This window comes from Scyliorhinus torazame, chromosome 1 (genome assembly GCF_047496885.1).
Source record: "Scyliorhinus torazame isolate Kashiwa2021f chromosome 1, sScyTor2.1, whole genome shotgun sequence".
Classification (NCBI taxonomy): domain Eukaryota; kingdom Metazoa; phylum Chordata; class Chondrichthyes; order Carcharhiniformes; family Scyliorhinidae; genus Scyliorhinus; species Scyliorhinus torazame.
Genome location: NC_092707.1, coordinates 22,114,726 through 22,133,751, shown reverse-complemented (window position 1 = coordinate 22,133,751; position 19,026 = coordinate 22,114,726). Strand labels below are relative to the sequence as shown.

General features: G+C 48.0%; 1 protein-coding gene and 1 non-coding gene across 2 annotated transcripts in view; one reads left to right on the top strand and one right to left on the bottom strand.

Annotated features, from left to right (window-relative positions):
• Nucleotides 1-19,026, top strand: part of wscd2 (WSC domain containing 2) — a 351,702-nt gene that overhangs the window by 294,976 nt on the left and 37,700 nt on the right. The gene's annotated exons all lie outside the window — the stretch shown is intronic.
• Nucleotides 1,353-1,535, bottom strand: LOC140430885 (U2 spliceosomal RNA). Its single transcript, XR_011949576.1, has one exon. It is a non-coding gene; the product is annotated as a U2 spliceosomal RNA (small nuclear RNA).

Here is a 19,026-nt window from a genome sequence, read left to right as displayed (position 1 = left end):
GCGATTCCCCGGGGATTTGTCGTCTCGTCGCGAGCTCGTGCATAGACCTGGTTGACGGGCCTAATGTAGGTCTGTTTCAGCAAGTTGATCGCCGCTGGGAATTCTTCCGCGTCCTCGATGAGTGCTAGATTTCGGGTCTCACTCTGGAATGCAGCACCTGCATCTTCTGGTCTTCCGTTGTTCTGCCGGGGGCCGCTCGGAGGTACCCCTCAAAGCACGCGAGCCAGTGTTTAACCGCCGATGTTGCGTTAGCTGCTTGGGTGCCGATTCGCAGGCACTCCGGGGCGATCCGGAGCTCCCTATTCCTTTTTAAGTCTGCTCAATAAATTGTAGCACCATCGATCACACACGAGGCGAGACGTAGAGAACTTCAATCGAGGCTTTATTGAGTAGATTTGTTCAGACTTGTTCCCCAGCAGCTCAGTCACAGAATGCAGCTGCGGGGAGTAAACCGGGTTCTTATACCCCGCCTATCTGGGTGGAGCCCAGTAAGCGGCAGATCCAATCGCGACCCAGCATCTGTCCTCCAATAGCTCCTGGCATTCATGGTGTACCGTATTACCCCTAATACATACCATCACAGTGAGACCGAGAACAGTGCCTGATGGGGATTGTAGTTTCCTGGGCAGGACGCAGTTTTCGGGTCCTTCCAATTTTTGGGATGCCAGATATGGGGCCTGGTATCTATAGAATTAAGCTAACGTGTAAAACTGCGGCGCAGGCGATGTCGCTGGACTACTAATCCAGAGATCCAGGCGAATGCTCTGGGGCCGCCGGTTCGAAGCCCACCATGACAGCTGGTGGAATTTAAATTCAGTTCATTAAAAAAAAAACTCAGGAACGGTGACCATGAATCAAGTCAATTGTTGTTAAAAAATAAAACACCATCTGGCTCACTAATACCATTTTTGGAGAAGAAAATCTGCCAGCCTTACCTTTGTTTCCTTTTCCTGAGTTACAAAGCCAGGGCTCAGTGTGGTCAGGGGCCTGGTGTGTTAAGTGAGTTGGTTCAACGTTGACTGCAACTGGATGCAGTGAAACTAGAAACCGGCTTCCGACACAGGAGATGGTCCAACACTGTTTTATTGAACTTCCTGATTGCTGTACATAATCTGCTGTGAGTTGACACTCTATTAATCTAACTGATAACCTCCTTCTGGCTTGACCAGACTAACTCTCTACCACATGGAGACGGTGCTCACGGCCTTGTGCACTCTAACTATCTCAGTAGCTGTGTCCTGTGAGAGAGAGAGAGTCTTAATGCCCTGTGGGCTTTATAGTGGTGGTGTCGTGTCTGGTGATTGGTTGTTCTGTGTCGTGTGTGTTCATTGGTTATCCTGTGTGGCAATCACTGCCTGTCTGCATCTCATTATATACATGAGTGGATATTATGACAGGTCAAACCCCTAATCCAGCTCCCTGCCCGCTCCAAAAACTAACTCAAACCCAAATTGAATCCAACCCATGGTCCCCACAAGAGAGACATACCAGATCAGATACTACACTTGATCTTAGCCAAAAGGCCGAGAAGCAATCTGCCGTCCTTACCTGACCTGGCCTAAGTGTGACTCCAGACCTACAAGCCATGCAGGTCAGGGTCTTGGCAGTGCCAGTGCTGGTCTTGGCAGTGCCACCCACTACCCAGGAAGTTAAAAAATCAATCCATTAAGTCTGGAGTGAAGGATGTTTTTTATTTTTTATCGGACTGATGCGCAATCAATTACTCTCGAGACAAGGTGAGTCATAACTAATAGGCTTTAATCTGCTAGAACTGTACCCAGCAGCTTCGATACAGAAAGTGAAGGCTGCTGGGATGGCATCGGTCCTTATACTCCGCCTCTCAGGGCGGAGCTATGTACATCAGCCAATGGTAGACTCCTGGGTCTAGCCAATGGTCATCCAACTCTCAGGTACCGCAATACCTGGTATTACCACACTAACATACTAATATTTTGAAGGGTGTCGCAGGAATCCAAATCAGTCGAACCCCTCATGATTTTGAAAACTTCAATTCGGCCAGCTCAAACCCTTCCCTTTCCCAAAGGAAATGGGTAAATTTTCCTTAACCCTTTCCTCGCAACTGAAATTTCCGAAATCCATCATTAAAATCATCGACGCAAGGGGTGTCGGAGGAACCTCTGTCAGCGCACAGGGCTGTTTTATATTTAGACAGGCGTAACATTTAGGACAACACCCTCATCGCCTCCCAGAGTATTTGCGAAATTGTAAAGGACTCAGAATGATTAACGGTGTTGCCTCTGCCAAACATGCCCGGAGCTTCTCTTCTCTTGTTAGATTTGAACAAGGCCACAGCAATTCCGGTTTTCTTTGTCCTGATTTATTTCTGAGGGATCTTGCAGAAACGAAGATTTAATAGCTACAATTCCCAGAATCCCAGGGCTGCTTTGACAAATTGCCTCCACGCGACTGTGCTTCCTCCATCCTCAATAAGCCACAGTTTCAGAATAATTAAACATTTGCAGATTCAATCGGATGGAATCGCTGGGGTGGGTGTGGGAACAAACTGCGACACAGGGCAACTAATCGCCATCCCAATGCGAATGTAAAAAATTAAGAGCAAGAGTAGAACATTCGGCCCCTCAAGCCTGCTATGCCATTCAATACGATCATGGCATATCTTCTTTCTCAACTCTACTCCCCTACCCTATCCCCCATAATCCTTGATATCTTATTGCCCAAAAGGTCTTGTCAATCTCAGACTTCAATATTCTCAATCCCTAAGCATCCACAGATTTATGGCGCAGCGAATTCCAAAGATTTACAACCCTCTGCGTGAAGGAATTTCTTATGGGCAGCACGGTAGCATTGTGGATAGCACACTTGCCTCACAGCTCCAGGGTCCCAGGTTCGATTCCGGCTTGGGTCACTGTCTATGCGGAGTCTGCACATCCTCCCCGTGTGTGCGTGGGTTTCCTCCGGGTGCTCCGGTTTCCTCCCACAGTCCAAAGATGTGCAGGTTAGGTGGATTGGCCATGAAAAATTGCCCTTAAGTGTCCAAAATTGCCTTTAATGGTGGATGGGGTTGCTGGGTTATGGGGATAGGGTGGAGGCGTGGACCTTGGGTAGGGTGCTCTTTCCAAGAGCCGGTGCAGACTCGATGGGCCGAACGGCCTCCTTCTGCACTGTAAATTCTATGATAAACATCGCAATCCAAAATGGCCGACCCCTTAATCCTGATAATGCCCCCTAGTTCTAGACTCCCCGGCCAGGGGGAACAACCTCTCGTCATCTATCTTATTGTGGCCTCTCAGAATTGTACACATTCCAGTGAGATCAACTCTCATTCTACTAAACCCCAGAGACTGTGGGCCCATTGTACTCAAACTTTTCCCAAAGGATAATCCACCTTAATACTGCACTTACGTCATTGCAGAGCCAGCTGTATTAGTTGCAACTTCAATACGTCGGCTGCAAGTAGTAACAGACTCAACAGAAGATATGGTTTCGCTCAACACCTCAGGATACGGCTGCATATACTTGCACCACTCTTCCTGGCCAGAATTGAGGATGATTGGGAAATTCCTCCATTGATCACACTGGGAGGCCACAATGTGGTAAACGACTGGGATCTACTTCACACGCATCATTTGGAATGACCCGCCACTCACTACATTACCCTGGAGAAATAACCTTGCTTTCGCTGAGGCAGGGTGCAGTGGCTTCAGTCTGGAGTTCTGTTTGCTGTAAGCATGTAGAAGGTTATTTAAAAGGCCCGCCTTGGTGGTGTGCAACTTCATCCCAGCTATCATAAAAAAAGAAAGTTCCTCCAGCCGCCCCCCCCCCCCCCCCCCCCCCCCGCCCCCCCCCCCCCCCCCCCCCACTCCTCTACCCAAATGTTTTCCCTGGGGCTCAGGTGTTTCATTACTCCAATGGATGTCTGGGCTCTCAGTCAAGGAAACATAATGAGGCTTGGCGAGGAACCTGGAAATCGATTCCTCTGTTGAAACACCTGGGCTGTAGTCAAAAGGAGTCTTTTTTAAGAAAGTGAGAAGTTATCAATTAATGACATTTAAAAGAAATTTTTGATGCCTCGGAACATAGGACTCAGAAGCCGGGATTGGCAATTTGGCCTTTTGAGTTGGTGCCAGCATTCTATAAGATCATAGATAATCAGGTTGTGGTCTAAACTCCTCAACTCCACTTTCCTATCAGCATTTCTCCCCCCCCCTCCCCCCTTAACCTTTGACTCCCTTGTCTGTCAAAACCCTGTCTAACTCGGCCTTGAATAAATTATATGACCCAGCCTCCACTGCTTTCTGGAGAAGAGAGTATTGACGGACTAGCAACCTCTGAGAGAATGAAATTCTCCTAATCTCAGTCTTAAATGAGAGACCCCTAATTTTTAAATTCTGTCCTCCAGTTACAGTCTCTCCCCTCAGCATCCACCTTGTCCATTTCCCCATAAGATCTTAGATGTTTCAGTAAGGTTACTTCTCATTCTTCTAAGCTCCAATGGGTACAGGCTCAACCTGTTCCACCTTTTTTCGCAGGAAAATCCCAACATCCCAGGAATGAGTTGAGTGAACGTAATTATAGAGCTCTTGCGAGTACTGACAGGCAGAGAGATCTGGGCGTGCATGTCCACCCATCACTGAAAGTGGCAACGCATGTGGATAAGGTGGTCAAGAAGGCATACGGCATGCTGGCCTTCATCGGTGTGGCGAATGTATTCACCATAATGCATGACTCTATAACCATTGTATCCACCTAATGTAACCTTTGACCTGGAAGTGGTGATACGAGCTGCTTCCAGGTACTGTACTGTAACCACGGTGGGCTCCGCCTCTGGCTCTGCCCTCACCGGTGTGGTGTTGGGTGCTATGGTGCACAGATGAGCCAACACAGTTGTATGTGGTACAACTCTATTTTATTTTAACTCTTATAATACAGTTCGTTCTGGATACTCTGCACGTGCTGTCTCCCTGAGTGTGTCGTGTAGCAGGTCTGTCCTGGTCCTCCTCTCCAGCTAATACTGACCACCGGGTGTCGTGTTTGTGCTTTTATATCTTTCTGTGATTGGTTGTGGTGTTGTGTGTTCTGATTTGTCTGTTGGTGTGTCTATCATGATGTGTGTGTTTGAATATCATGACATCCCCCCTTTTTACAAAGATATGTGCCTACGTGGTTATAAATATAATCGTGTCGTGAGTGCATCTAAGAGTGTGTGCGTGTGTTGTGTACAGCGTGTGTATATGACGTAACTATTTACATGGGGCGATGTTGGGTGCGTCACACTAGCAAGGTTGTACCATAACAAAACTTGGATGCGAGAAAAAAAAAAAAAACTTGAACAGTGGTCCGGTCAGACGATATCTGGAACAATAAACAACAACAGGTTATAATACAGAAGTGTTTGACTTTTTGAACGTATGGACAGCGTTATAAGTCCAGTCTAATGGGTGACCGCCTCAAGAATAGGCTGGTCCTCAAGCCGGTTCAGCTGTGGAGATTTGGGGTCACACTGGTTCACCTTGGACTGTTGGAGGTGATGCTGTTGCCGAAGTCTCTACTTTTCCATTTGTTGTACTTCGTGCAGTGCTTGGTTTTTCATTCGTGCAAATATAACATTCAACATCTTTGTTAGTGTTGCCTTGGCTGTGGTTTGGTTCTGGTGGCGATGGAAGGGGCATGATCCGTGGCATCTCCACGAAGTCATCCTTGGGAACCAGTGGAGGATCTGGCGTGTGCGTACGGTTCAGTTGCGAGCGTGGAAGGCGGCGCAAAGCTCGCTGATTGCGCCTACGCACCAATCCATCCGCCCTGCATGCCAGGAACAAGGTGGAGTCTTTTTTCTTTTTATGTTTGTGGTGGACGGCATCTTGTAGCCGATGGGTCGTTGCCATCGAAGTAGCACCATCACTAATATCATGCAAGGCGATGACTGTGCCAGATGTGGAAGTTGGCCGAGACCGTGCACGCTGGTTCCGGCCACCTGCTGTGCCGGAAGGGCGACTCCGCAGAGAAACGTAGAAGCATGTCGCCTTGGAGAGAGAATTGTTGCTCGCATCAACGTCTGGCGATGGCGCGAATTGGTGTGTCCGTCTTGGACCGCCGGTGCTGGTCGCCACTGCCGACCCAGTGGGACTGCCACGCGATCCATTCCCTGTCGCCGTGGCATCCGCCGTCACCCTGAGCGTGCCATCACCGAGGCCGCGACATCGCCCGTCCGGAGCAAGGTCTGGCGTGCGCGAATCAGAGTCGGCTCTTGACTGCTCCCCATCTGGAGTCCGGTCTGCCTTCCGTCGATGCTCCCCGTCCGGAGTCCCAACAGGTTCACTGGAGGCAGCCGAGATTCCCTGAAGCTGCACTTCTGGAGTCGGAACATGCAGGAATGCACCAACCAGTGGAGAGGGTCGAGCCATCGAGGGTGGAAGCGGTGCGCCGCCACCGCAGTCGTCAGTGGTCCCACCGTGATCGTCGAGTGCCTCGGTACGCACTAGGCGAGGTCTGTCACCTTGCACCTTTTGCATGGGAAGTGGGATGCTGTCGTCACTCGTCTCACATCCCGTGGATAGATCCTCATTAGCAGCTTGCTGTTCACTAGGGTTGGGTAAATTGTCAGAGTTTTCATCTGGTGGTGCACACCATGTCGGTGGACTGTCATTGTCTTGCCGTTGTCCTTCATTTGGGCTTTTCTTCTTTGGAATTTTAAATCTTCCCCCAGACATTGCAGAACCTTGTTTATTACCCCCAAATTCTCCCATATGTATGGTCTCGAATATAGGATCCAATGTTTCTATCGACATTGTACTATTTTCCAAAGAACATTCCGTTTCACTTTTCTTCTCAGGTACCTCATATGTATCTTTCTCTAATGTACATGCCTTCATGGTCTCTGGGTCTGATTTTGCTGGGACTGGCATGGTCACAGTCTCTCTTTTACTGTTCTCAATTGCCCACATTATACTCCCCATACATAACTGCTTAATCACTGGGGTTAGTGTGGTACAATGGATAATCGGGTCGACCTTATCTGCATCTTCACCATTAGTGGAAAGCACACTTGGTTCACTTGAAACTGCTGCGGGTTTTAAATTCGTTATCTGGCTACTCGATGTCGGTGTCCTCAGGATTCTTGCTCCAATGTTCTGCTCATTTATCAGTGGAGTGTGTATAGGTTCAATGCAATTAATGTTCCCCTCAAGGTTTGAAGAGTCATTACTGACTAACTGCTGGTCTCCGAAGTTGGGACTTTGCGGCGTTGTGTTGAAGGGAGACATTTGTCCCTGCTGTAGATATGATTCAGGTTGTGTTATTTCCATTACCTGAGGATCAATGTCTTGTCCATTTTTTCGATCCGTACTAAAACACTGGCAATTCTCAGTCTGCTCCTTGCAAGTTAAACATTCAATTAATTTCTTTAGCAAATCCTCAGCACCCTTCTGTGGCCGTGCAGCATTATTAATCTCTGTTCGGCTATAATGATCCTGAAGGTCAGCGCATAAACCTTTTTTCTTCGGGCTTGGAAGAGGCGATTCCTTTGGCTTGTCTTCAGTTGGGCTGGAACAGTCTTCAGCGCTGTGCCCTTCATTGTAGCATGAGAGACCGTCATGGTCATGTTGCTGTGTAGTGGAGCATGGTAGGCTGTTATAGCCTTCTTGCTGTTCACGTGAGCATGGCAGACTTGCATCGTCTGCCGCTGGTTGGTCAGGAGAGGTTGCTAGACCCTCATGGTCTTGTTCCTGCAAGGACCGCACAATGGAGTCTTGCGTTGCTTCTATCGTGGAGGCTGTCCACGAGCTCTCTGTGGAGGCTTGTGACACTGGAGTCACTTCTTGTTCGTGCAAGGACTGTGCTCTGGAGTCTTGCGTTGCTTCTATCGTGGAGGCTGTCCACGAGCTTGCTGTGGAAGCTTGTGACTCTGGAGTCACTTCTTGTTCATGCAAGGACTGCGCTCTGGAGTCTTGCATGTCTTCTTTCATAGAGTGGGGAACGTTGAGCGGGACGTGGACCACGCTCTGTGTGGCAGCGGGGCGCTCTCCGTGTGCTTGCACCGCTCCCTGTCTGTTAATGTCAGGCTGCAGCATCATCCGGTACTGATAAGTTGGGACGTCATATCTGCTGGATTGAAGATCCTCAAATCCGAAAAATGAATCCGCATCTGCGTCGGATTCAATGTGGGGGCCGCCAATGTGCAACACAAAAGGTTCGTCCGAGTCATAGTCGTATAGGACCACGGAGCTATCATTGGGCTCGCGAGGTCCGGAAACACTGTAAAGATCGTCATCGAAGTATTCGAGGTCGGAATCATCGGCTTGTGCGGAGGTAACTGCTTGTCGGAGGGTTCTTCGGAGGTCAAATTCATCTCCTGGGTCATTTTGCGGCAATGTGCTGTCATTCCAGGTGAGGGAAGGTTGTTTTACAGCTTTAACAGATTTTTGTTTTTTTGATTTGGGACGTTTCCCTTTTAAATTGGATTTGGGACGTTTCCCCTTTAAATTGGTGCAGTCTGGGGCCTCTGACATCCTGACGCTCGGTATGTAGCATGTAGGAAGCGACTGCGCATGCTCAGATTGCTGTTCCTTTACCGATGGCCGTTTTCTTGACTGCGCATGCGCAGCATCTCGCGCATGCGCAAACGAAACTTCCGGTTCTGCGCACTGCTCGCGCAACTGTGCTAGCGTGATACCTTTAGCAAGATGGCCGCCGACCTCGACCCAGCCCTCTCTCAGGCCCGGGATTTCAGCCTCTGGGAATTCGGGCTCCGGGATCCCGGCCACGAGGTGAGTACTGCCGCTTTTCTTACCTTTACTTGCCGATTGGATTGCGTTTTCTTCACAGTACTTGGAGAATTTGTCCAGGACTGCCTGGTAATCGTACCTTTGCTGCCTCCTGAAGAACCTGAACCTTGTGAATATTTCTCTTGCCCTTGCACCGGCGATGGTGAGGAGAAATTCAATTTTTTCGCTATCATCCAGGTCTTGGAGTTCAGCTGCCACCAGAAACAATTCGAACACTTGCCGGAATCGCCGCCAGTTTTCGCGGAGATTGCCGTGGCACTGGAGCGGCTGCGGAACCGGAAGCTCTATCATTTTGCCTGGGCACTGCTGGTTGTGTACACTGAGGTATGCCGGCAGGTATCGATCCACTCCTGTACCATGTGGTGTTGGGTGCTCTGGTGCACAGATGAGCCAACACAGTTGTATGTGGTACAACTCTATTTTATTTTAACTCTTATAATACAGTTCGTTCTGGATACTCTGCACGTGCTGTCTGCCTGAGTGTGTCGTGTAGCAGGTCTGTCCTGGTCCTCCTCTCCAGCTAATACTGACCACCGGGTGTTGTGTTTGTGCTTTTATATCTTTCTGTGATTGGTTGTGGTGTTGTGTGTTCTGATTTGTCTGTTGGTGTGTCTATCATGATGTGTGTGTTTGAATATCATGACAACCGGGGCAATATATAACCTGGCCGCCTGCGGGTGGCATTCATCTGCACAACTGACTCTGGCTAGGCAAGTTCACGAGTAATAAATAGATATACCTTCAATTCACCAAGAGGCCGAGAGAGCGAGTGAACATAAGGCTTTATTAGTTGTGAACTTGCCTCGCCAGAGTCGGTTGTGCAGATGCGTGCACATTGTTTATCCCTACTGATTGTGGTCTATGGGTCAGGACGTCGAGGATGCAGTTGCAGAGGGAGGAGCCAATTCCTAGGTTTTGGAGCTTTGACATGAGCTTGGCTGTGATTGTGGTGTTGAAGGTGGAGCGTCCCTTAACAGCCTACATCTTTAACTACGCTTTTGGTCACTTTGGCCAGGCTAATTCGGATCCCATCCCACCATCCGCAGAGTCTGCAGGGAACCAACTCTGCCTGACCCGCAGCCATCTCACACGCGAATGAGCATCGATTGGCTGCAGGCGAGACCTGTGTCCCTCACTCGGGAGAAAGACCCACCTCATGGAGTTGCCGGCAGCTCACTAGTCACTGCAGAAACAGGCCCCCCACAGCGAGACCCCCCTCCCCCCAAACCCATCTAAAAACCAGCTGGCGGGGAAGCATAAAGTTCAGGCCCTGTTCCATTACCTCCATGTCAAATCGCGTAGACTAACATTCCTATGAGTGCCTTTGGGCGTTTTGTCAAAGTGTGACAGAGATGGAAGTTGATGGTGATGTGAAACATGCTTGCAATGTTAACTATTGGAAATTAAACCTCACCAGAAGCCAAGAGCTGCTTTTTGCCTTAAATGTCAACCTAGCTCAGTTGGTAGCGCTCTCATCACTGAATCAAAAGATGGCAAATGGTATGTTGGCCTTTCTTTCAAAAGGACTTGAGCACAGGAGTATGGATGTTTTACTGCAGCTGTACAGGGCCTTGGTGAGACCATACCTGTGGCCTTGTATTCAGCTTTGCTCTCCGTGGGTACGATCTAACAGATGAAGCACTGTTTAGCACAGGGCTAAATCGCTGGCTTTGAAAGCAGACGAAGGCAGGCCAGCAGCACAGTTCAATTCCCGTACCAGCCTCCCCGAACAGGCGCCGGAATGTGGCGACTAGGGACTTTTCACAGTAACTTCATTTGAAGCCTACTTGTGACAATAAGTGATTTTCATTTCAAGTATAGGGCTAATTGATGGCGGCCAGTATCTAACAAAATGAAATGAAATGAAAATCGCTTATTGTCACAAGTAGGCTTCAAATTAAGTTACTGTGAAAAGCCCCTAGTCGCCACATTCCGGCGCCTGTTCGGGGAGGTTGGTACGGGAATTGAACTGTGCTGCTGGCCTGCCTTGGTCTGCTTTCAAAGCCAGCGATTTAGCCCTCTGCTCTACCAGCCCCTAGGGCCGGAAATGACCCCCTATGGGCGTAACGGTGGAAACGGCGCCAGGCAGTTCCCGCTAACAAGTGGGAGCAGCACACAAACTGCTCCCTCCTAACACACTCCAGACAGCACACAGCCATGCCACCACGAAGACCTGCTCCACGCTTCAGTGATGCCCACCTTGCCAGGCTGCTGGATGCCGTGGAGGCGTGGCGGGGCACCCTGTTGCCAGGGGGGGGGGATCAGAGGACCAGCTACAGGGCCGCCAATGCCACCTGGGAGGCAGCGGCCGCCAGTTTGGGCAACGTGACCAGGAGGATCTCAGTCCAGTGCAGGGAGATGACCAATGACCTCCACCGGCCTCCTGGCATCAGTTCCATCTGCAACATTGCTGAACCCCCCCCCCGCCCCCACGGGTCTTTGGCTGGCAGCTCATCACCTCCCCCCACCCACCAGCATGACACCCAGCCATGCCTCGCAGCGGTGCCCACACGTCTCCCAACGTAGACCCCCCCCCACCCCCGATGCATAAGGCGAGCGCCTCACAATGCCCTTCTTTGTGCCCACAGGAGAAGTTAATATGTAACAGGCGGGAAAGGGCCCGGACATGCGGTGGGGTGGCGGACATCTAGAACAAGAGGTCCCAGCCTCAGGATTTGGGGTGGGCCATTTAGGACTGAGAGGAGGAGAAACTTCTTCACACAGAGGGTGGTGAACCTGTGGGATTCTCCACCACAGAGGCTGCGGAGGCCAAGTCACTGAATATATTTAAGAAGGAAATAGGTTGATTTATAGACTCTAAAGGTGTGACATGGTATGGGGAGAGCACTGGAGTATGATGTTGAATAGAGGATCAGCCATGATCACGTTTGGTGGTGAAGCTGGTTCAAAGGGTAGAATGGGCGGCACAGTGGTTAGCACTGCAGCCTCACAGCGCCAGGGACCCGGGTTCAATTCCGGCCTCAGGTAACTGTCTGTGTGGAGTCCTCCCCCCTGCCTGTATGGGTTTCCTCCGGATGCTCCAAGTTCCTCCCACAGTCCAAAGATGTGTGGTTAGGTGGATTGGCCATGCTAAATTACCCATCAGTGTCCAGAGATGTGCAGGTTAGGGAATGGGGTTACAGGGATAGGGCGGGGTGGATGGGCAAGTGCTCTTTCAAAGGGTCGGTGCAGACTCGATGGGCTAATTGGCCCCTCCTGCACTGTTGGGATTCTACGATCCTGCTCCTATTTGTGATGTTTCCATGTCGATGTTTCTAAAATACTTTGGATTCAAGATTCACTTGCGGAATTGAGCAGAAGGAAGTGTTCCATTGTTGCAGATGCCTTTGCTCCCCTTTGAGCCTGCACAGATTTGAACAAAGGATCTGATTGTGTTATCCAAAGAAGGACAGATCGTTCTCCCATTGTTCCGGGAAACAATCATACCTCAACCTTTCTCTCCACAAAAGGAATTAGATAACTCGGCACTAATTTATCGACTTTATTGGTCACACGTTTTGTACACATTACAACAGTGACTACCCTGCAATGTACGTCATTAGCTGTGAAGCACTTTGGGGCATGCTGACGTTTTGAAAGCTGTTATATCAATGCAAGTTCTCCTCCGATGGTTTGGTGGCTGAGTGGGTGGGAGCAGACTATTCCATCAGGCACGTCCCTTTCTGAGCTGAACAGCAAACTGAAACACTCTTCCCTCTGCCCACCACTGAACTTTATCCCCACGGTGACAATGTAACGACTGGACAAAAGCCAAGTCTGGCCTTTCTCATCGTCCGCCACCCATTGGCGCTGAAGTGATCTGAGAAGCTCCCAGCTGTAATTTAATGCCCTTCCCACATGGCAGGTTTAGTGGTTGGAGAGGTATTTAATCGGGGCAGAAAACCCGGCCTTGGGCCTTTCTGCCATGAATTTAATTGGACCAGAGGTAGGAATGCCCATGGAAAGTCTTCCCGCCTCGTCATCGATTCAGGCCGTTAAGTCGGGAAATGAATGCCCTCCCAAGAGCTTCATCCCTCTGCCATTCGCCCACAAAGTACGCAGGATTTGCCAGTCGGGAAGCCCGCAAAGTCAACTCTTTCAGGATTGCTTGCAGGTTTATAGGGGTGGGGGTGGGGAGGGGTATGGGAGGGACCTCGTTGAAAGGCATCTAGATACTGACACCCCTTCCCCACCTTGCGATTCCACTCCTGCCATCACTCACCTGTGGCCTGAGTCCCTCATGGCCCCGGGCCCCCAGTGGATGCATTACCAGCAGTAGCCACCGCTACCTTGTGGCACTGCTGAGCAATGAAGAGTTGCCAGCCCCTGGTTGATTGGCAGCTCTTGATGGGTGGGGCTTCTGCTCCCTGTATTCTTGATCCCAGGAAAGACCTGCCACTGCCCAGTTAAGTGCCTGAGTGGCAGGCTTCACTGAAAGTAGGCAGTGCAGATCTCTGGCGAGAACACCACCGCCCACCCCCCACCCCCTGCCCCATCATCTCCATTATATTCCACCCACCCCACCACCAACCACACCCCTCACCCCACCCACCTGGGAGCTACTAGACTGAGCACCCTCCTTAAATCTGGAGCTCCATGCCACAGAGCATTTGCCCACTGAGACACAGCTTCATCTGTCATTTATTTATCTGCTATAGACCATCAAACAGGACATAGAGGAATTAGGAATTATTTTAAATGTATGTTAATGGATCTGGGAATAGCGGCATGGTAGCAGTGGTTAGCACTGTTGCTTCACAGTGCCAGGGTCCCAGGTTCGATTCCCGGCTTGGGTCATTGTCTGTGGGGAGTCTGCATGTTCTCCCTGTGTCTGCGTGGGTTTCCTCCGGGTGCTCCGGTTTCCCCCCACTTTAAGTCCCGAAAGACTTGCTTGTTAGGTGATTTGGACATTCTGAATTCTCCCTGTGTACCCGAACAGGTGCCGGAATGTGGCGACTGGGGGATTTTCACAGTAACTTCATTGCAGTGTTAATGTAAGCCTACTTGTGATAATAAAGAGTAATTAAAAAAAACACCTATGAGAATCCAATAATTGGAGTTACTCTTTTTAAGTCGCAGCATTTGCATTTATATAGCACCTTTAACATGACAAAACAACTCGAGGGGCTTCACAGGAACATTGTCAAACACAATTTATTTATTTAAAAAAAAAAATTTAGAGTACCTAATTCATTTTTTCCAATTCAGGGGCAATTTAGCGTGGCCAATCCACCTATCTTGCACATCTTTGGGTTGTGGGGGCGAAACCCACGCAAACACGGGAAGAATGTGCAAACTCCACACGGACAGTGACCCAGAGCCGGGATCGAACCTGGGACCTCGGCGCCGTGAGGCAGCAGGGCTAACCCACTGCGCCACCGTGCTGCCCTGTCAAACACAATTTGACAGCAAACCTGGCGAGAAGATATTAGGGGACTGAACTTAATTGGCCAATGGGGTCAGATTAAGGAGCATCTTGAGAGGAGGACGCAGAACGAGGCAGAGAGGTTGAGAGAGGGAATTCCAGGGCTGGGCCAGTTGAAGGTATGGCTTCCACTGGTACAGCAATGAAAATCTGGGATGTGCAATCTTGTTCTTTCTTTCCTGGTGCAGTAGAACATCCCGCAGTGTCCAACAAACATCCCGTTGCTGAAGCTCAGTTGGTTTCAGAGTAGACTCCTCTCTGCCCCTCCAAAAGTAGCAGGCAGGCAATGATTTGCTTACTTGCGTAATTAATGCCACTTATAATCGATGGCTTATTGGATAACAGTGGGCCTTTGATCCTTAGATTTCATTAGCGGGAGCAGGCAGCTTGGCTGCGTGCTTTATCTGCAGCGCACAGCTAAAGGAGAGCAAATAAAAGTTACTGCTGAGAAACATCAGCCTCAAGATTTACAAAGACACAAATCAGCTGTGATCTGACTGCGGCTTACGGATATGTTATAAAATTTGAGGAGATTAAGCAGCGCTTGGAGGACATAAATCACATCCGTGCTTGAATTAAGAGCCCCTCGGTACACATTTAGAATGCTGCAGTGCAGAGAATGCCAGTGTCTCTGTGGAGCTCTGTCACAACATGACACCGGGGAGTGACGACGGTTTTCCCCTTGAAGTGTCCGGGCGGCCTCCGCATCGCCTTGCATGGTGCGGCCAACCTGTTGCCACTGCTCCTGAAAGAATACTTCTCGAGCATTGCCCGCACTGCTAATGAGAAGCTAATGTACATCTCTTTGGTCTATCTGTCTTCACCCTGAGCAGGTCAACTTACCCGCTGTCCCACCGTTCTGAATCCATCCATGGACAAAAGATTTTTTTAAATGAAGTGATTCTTTTTATAGCTGTAACTTCCTCCTTGCTCACCGGTGTTTCTGTTAATTTCTGTTGTTCATCCGCTCTTTATTTAATTCCAGCACACTGTAGCCACCTACGTTTGTCTCTAGCCTTTTTAGGCAGTCTTTCTATCTCCCCCCACTACCACCCCCCCTACCGAGCCCTCCATCTTCTCTTTCACCGACATATCTTGTATTCTGTGTATGGCTCTCACACATGTTGTTGCATTGATGTACTTAATTCAGAGTGTGCACCCGATATAAGGTTCATAAGACACCCAGTGAATTTGCAGCTAATATATCAAGGGCTGGTACAGTCAGGAGGAGACGTACCTCACAACTGGAAGAGAAAGTCGAGGAACTGAAATGAGTCGGCCGAAATTTCAGGGGTGGGACGGCAAGGCTGAGAGCGAGCAGAATGTCGGGCTTGGAATGGGGGAGAGTGCAGAAGCATGGTCACTGCCGGGGCTGAGAGGGAGAGGTTTGGTCTGGGGGCAGGGTGGGGGTCAAGATGTGGTTAATATTTAGTGCAAGTTTAACAACCTTCATGAGGCTTTGGTAAGGTTGACTAAACAGGAAAATGATGTTTTCGGGCGGAATAGGAGGCTGAATGGTATGAGGACAAGGATTCAGCCGAGGATAGAGCAAGATGGTTTGCCAGGCATATGGCAGCATGGAGACACAGAGGGGAACAGACTGCCAGAGGGATAATGTGGGGAGGAGGAGAAGAAGGCTGGAAGAACACGATGGGCTTTCATGTGAGGTAACGAGTCCAGTTGTGGTACTCACTGAGAGGCAGAGAAGACATTCAGCAGAACTGGAGCATGTGGAGCAGAGCAGAAACTGAGATGGGTCTGGGTCAGGTTAAAGTACAGGATGGAAGTTTGGAAAGTTGGGTTAAATAACCAAAAATGAAAGCTGACGTAAAGGGAAATGAAGACATATGAAGAGAATGGATTGTAATAAGATTGTAATGGGAATGAATTGTAATGCAATGAGCATGAATTGTAATGAGAATGGATTGATGTTTAATGAGTATGGATTGTAATGAGATTGTAATGAGAATGGATATAAGTGCAATGTTAATGAGTTGTAATTGGATTGTAATGAGAATGGATTGAAGTGTAATGAGAAGGATTGTAATGGGATTGTAAAACGACTGGAGTAAAGTGTAATGAAAATGGATTATAATGAGACTGTAATGTGAGTGTAATGAGAATGGACTGAAATACTGAGACCTGATTGTAATGAGGTTGAAATGAGAATGGATTGAAGTGCAATGAGAATGGGTTGTAATCGGATTGTAATAAGAATGGAATGAAGTGTAATGAGAATGGATTGTAATTAGATTGTAATGGGGGATAATGAGAATGGACTGAAGTGCACTGAGAACAGATTGTAATGAGAATGTAATTAGAATGGAGTGTAGTGTAATGAGAATGGATTCTAATAGGAATGAATGTAATTGTAACGAGAATGGATTGTAATGAAAATGTATTGAAGTGTAATGAAAATAGATTGTAATAATAATAATCTTTATTGTCACAAGTAGGCTTACATTAGTACTGCAATGACGTTACTGTGAAAAGCCCCGAGTCGCCACATTCCAGCGCCTGTTCGGGTACACAGAGGGAGAATTCAGAATGTCCAAATTACCTAATGAGGTTGCAATGAGAATGGATTGAAGTGTAATGAGACTGGATTGCAATTGGGTTGTAATGAGAATGGATTGAAATGTTATTAAAATAATTTTAATGAAAGTGGATTGAAATGTAATGTCAATGGATTGTAATGTAACGCAAATGCGATTGTGATGAGAATGGATTGTAATGAGAATAGATTGAAGTGCAATGAGATTGGATTGTAATAAGAATGGGTTGAAGTGCATTGTGAATGAATTGTAAGGAATTTGTAATGAGAATGGTTCTTTAATACCATGAACATCTGATGACCATGTGTTTGAACACATGGTTAGCATAGGCCAATCAGCAATGCTAGAGGATCATTACAATATTTCAGGAACAGCATTTTTACTAACTACGTTTATAAAGTGCACCTGGCCATGTTGGTAGCATGGCTGTTTCTGAAGCAGGTAAACCATTCCAGAGCGGAGGTACACAATCTATGTTGGCACTTTAGACGGTGCTATTTTGTTGAAAATCGAGGTCTCATCTTTCTAATCCTGTGGTTTAGTTGGACATAAAAGATCCTATTGCATTTTTCATGGAAGAGCAAATGCAGAGAGTTTTCCTGATATCCTGGCCAACATTCACCTCAGGTCATCCCAAAAATGGAATAACTGGTCTAAATTGCCACAGACTATAAAGCAATTTTTTGGGACGAGCTGAGGTTATGAAAGGTGCTGTATAAATCCAAGTTATATCTTTATCAGGACCTTCCACTGATTTGATTGGTGCTGGGTGCCTGAGATATGAAATCCACCTTCATGGCTCTGATGAAAAAGTTGTGCCAATTGGTATTTCAGGCTCAGCGTACATATTGGGGAAAGGAGTGGGGCTACTGAGCAGGCTACGTAGTGCACAACCAAGTTGACTGGCTTGAGTTGCTTTTCCGTAACTTTTGGAGAAAGAAGTTTGGCATCTCCCTTCAGATTTTTTTCCTCCCTCTGAGAAGGTGGGCGGAGTATCTCACTGTCTGCCATCTCCGCTCCTAATGATGCCAATTCAGAAGTTCATAAAATGCAATTAAGACTTGCCATCATCGTTGTTAATTCCTGTGGTGTTCTTTGTGTTGCTAAATTCAGGATGGTTGGCACAGTGTTCACAAAGACCACAAAATAGCTTGAACTTGAACAAAGCTACAAATGTATTAATACTACTAATTTGGAATCGACACGTTCTCCTAAATAATACACAGTTGATTATTAACATATAAGCTGCACTCATCTACAACTAATCTTTATACTGTTATAAACTATGATCTGCTCTTACTCACACTATCTTTACTTCTATCTCTTCTCTAGTTAACCCCTGCACTACTCTCCCCCACAAGGCTTAGCATCAATGCCTTATATACTTGTAAGCTCCCTTTAGTGGATACTCCAGACATTTCATTAACCCTTGCAGTTCTTACATTTATGATAATACCACATCCCCCTTTCTTTGTAAAAGAAAAAGTATTACAAACTATGGTTGTGGTATTTGTCCCTGCTCAAGGATGGAAGAGTCTGCTGGCTCTAGTTCCTTACCAACACACCTGCTGCCTTCCACAGAGCTTTGTTTGACAGTCAGGGTAGCACGTTGGCTACAACATCATATTCAGATCTAAATCAAAGGATATTGCTCCGCAGAAACGAATCGTTCTCCAGTATTTGGCCAGAGTGGGAATGGGACAATGTAGGACCTGATGGGCTGAAGGACCTTACTTCTGTGTTGCAAAATCCTCTGCTTTATTCAAACATTCTTTCTTCTTACACATTTGCAGCGGTACATTAGCAACAATGATCGCCCGGCCAGTGACCTCCTTCCGTGCATGCTGGCCATTTCTTAACTTCTTTATTAATAAGACTATCCTGCAGTGCCAAAGAGGGACACTTTTCTTTGCTTTATTTTGTCTGATGCGTCTTTGAAGCAGTGTTTGTATATCCTGGCCATGGCCTTTCAATGTGTAAGAATATGGCAGCTCCCGTCCCCTTCCGTTGAGTGAGAATTCAGCCCTTTAAATTCCTTGCAGCGACCACACTGCTTAAATTTGGTACAAATTTCCGGTACAATCCACTCATACAAAGAAATCACATTATTTCCCGTCGTGTCGAGGGTATCAGAAACTCCCCAATAACTTTTGTTTTCCCATCCCGTGGGACCAATCAACCCTGTCCGATTGTATGGCCAAGGAAAGTGACTTGGGCTTTTCCAAATTCACTTTTGGCTAGGTTTATCACCAAACCCGCCTCCTCTAGTCGATCGAATAACTCC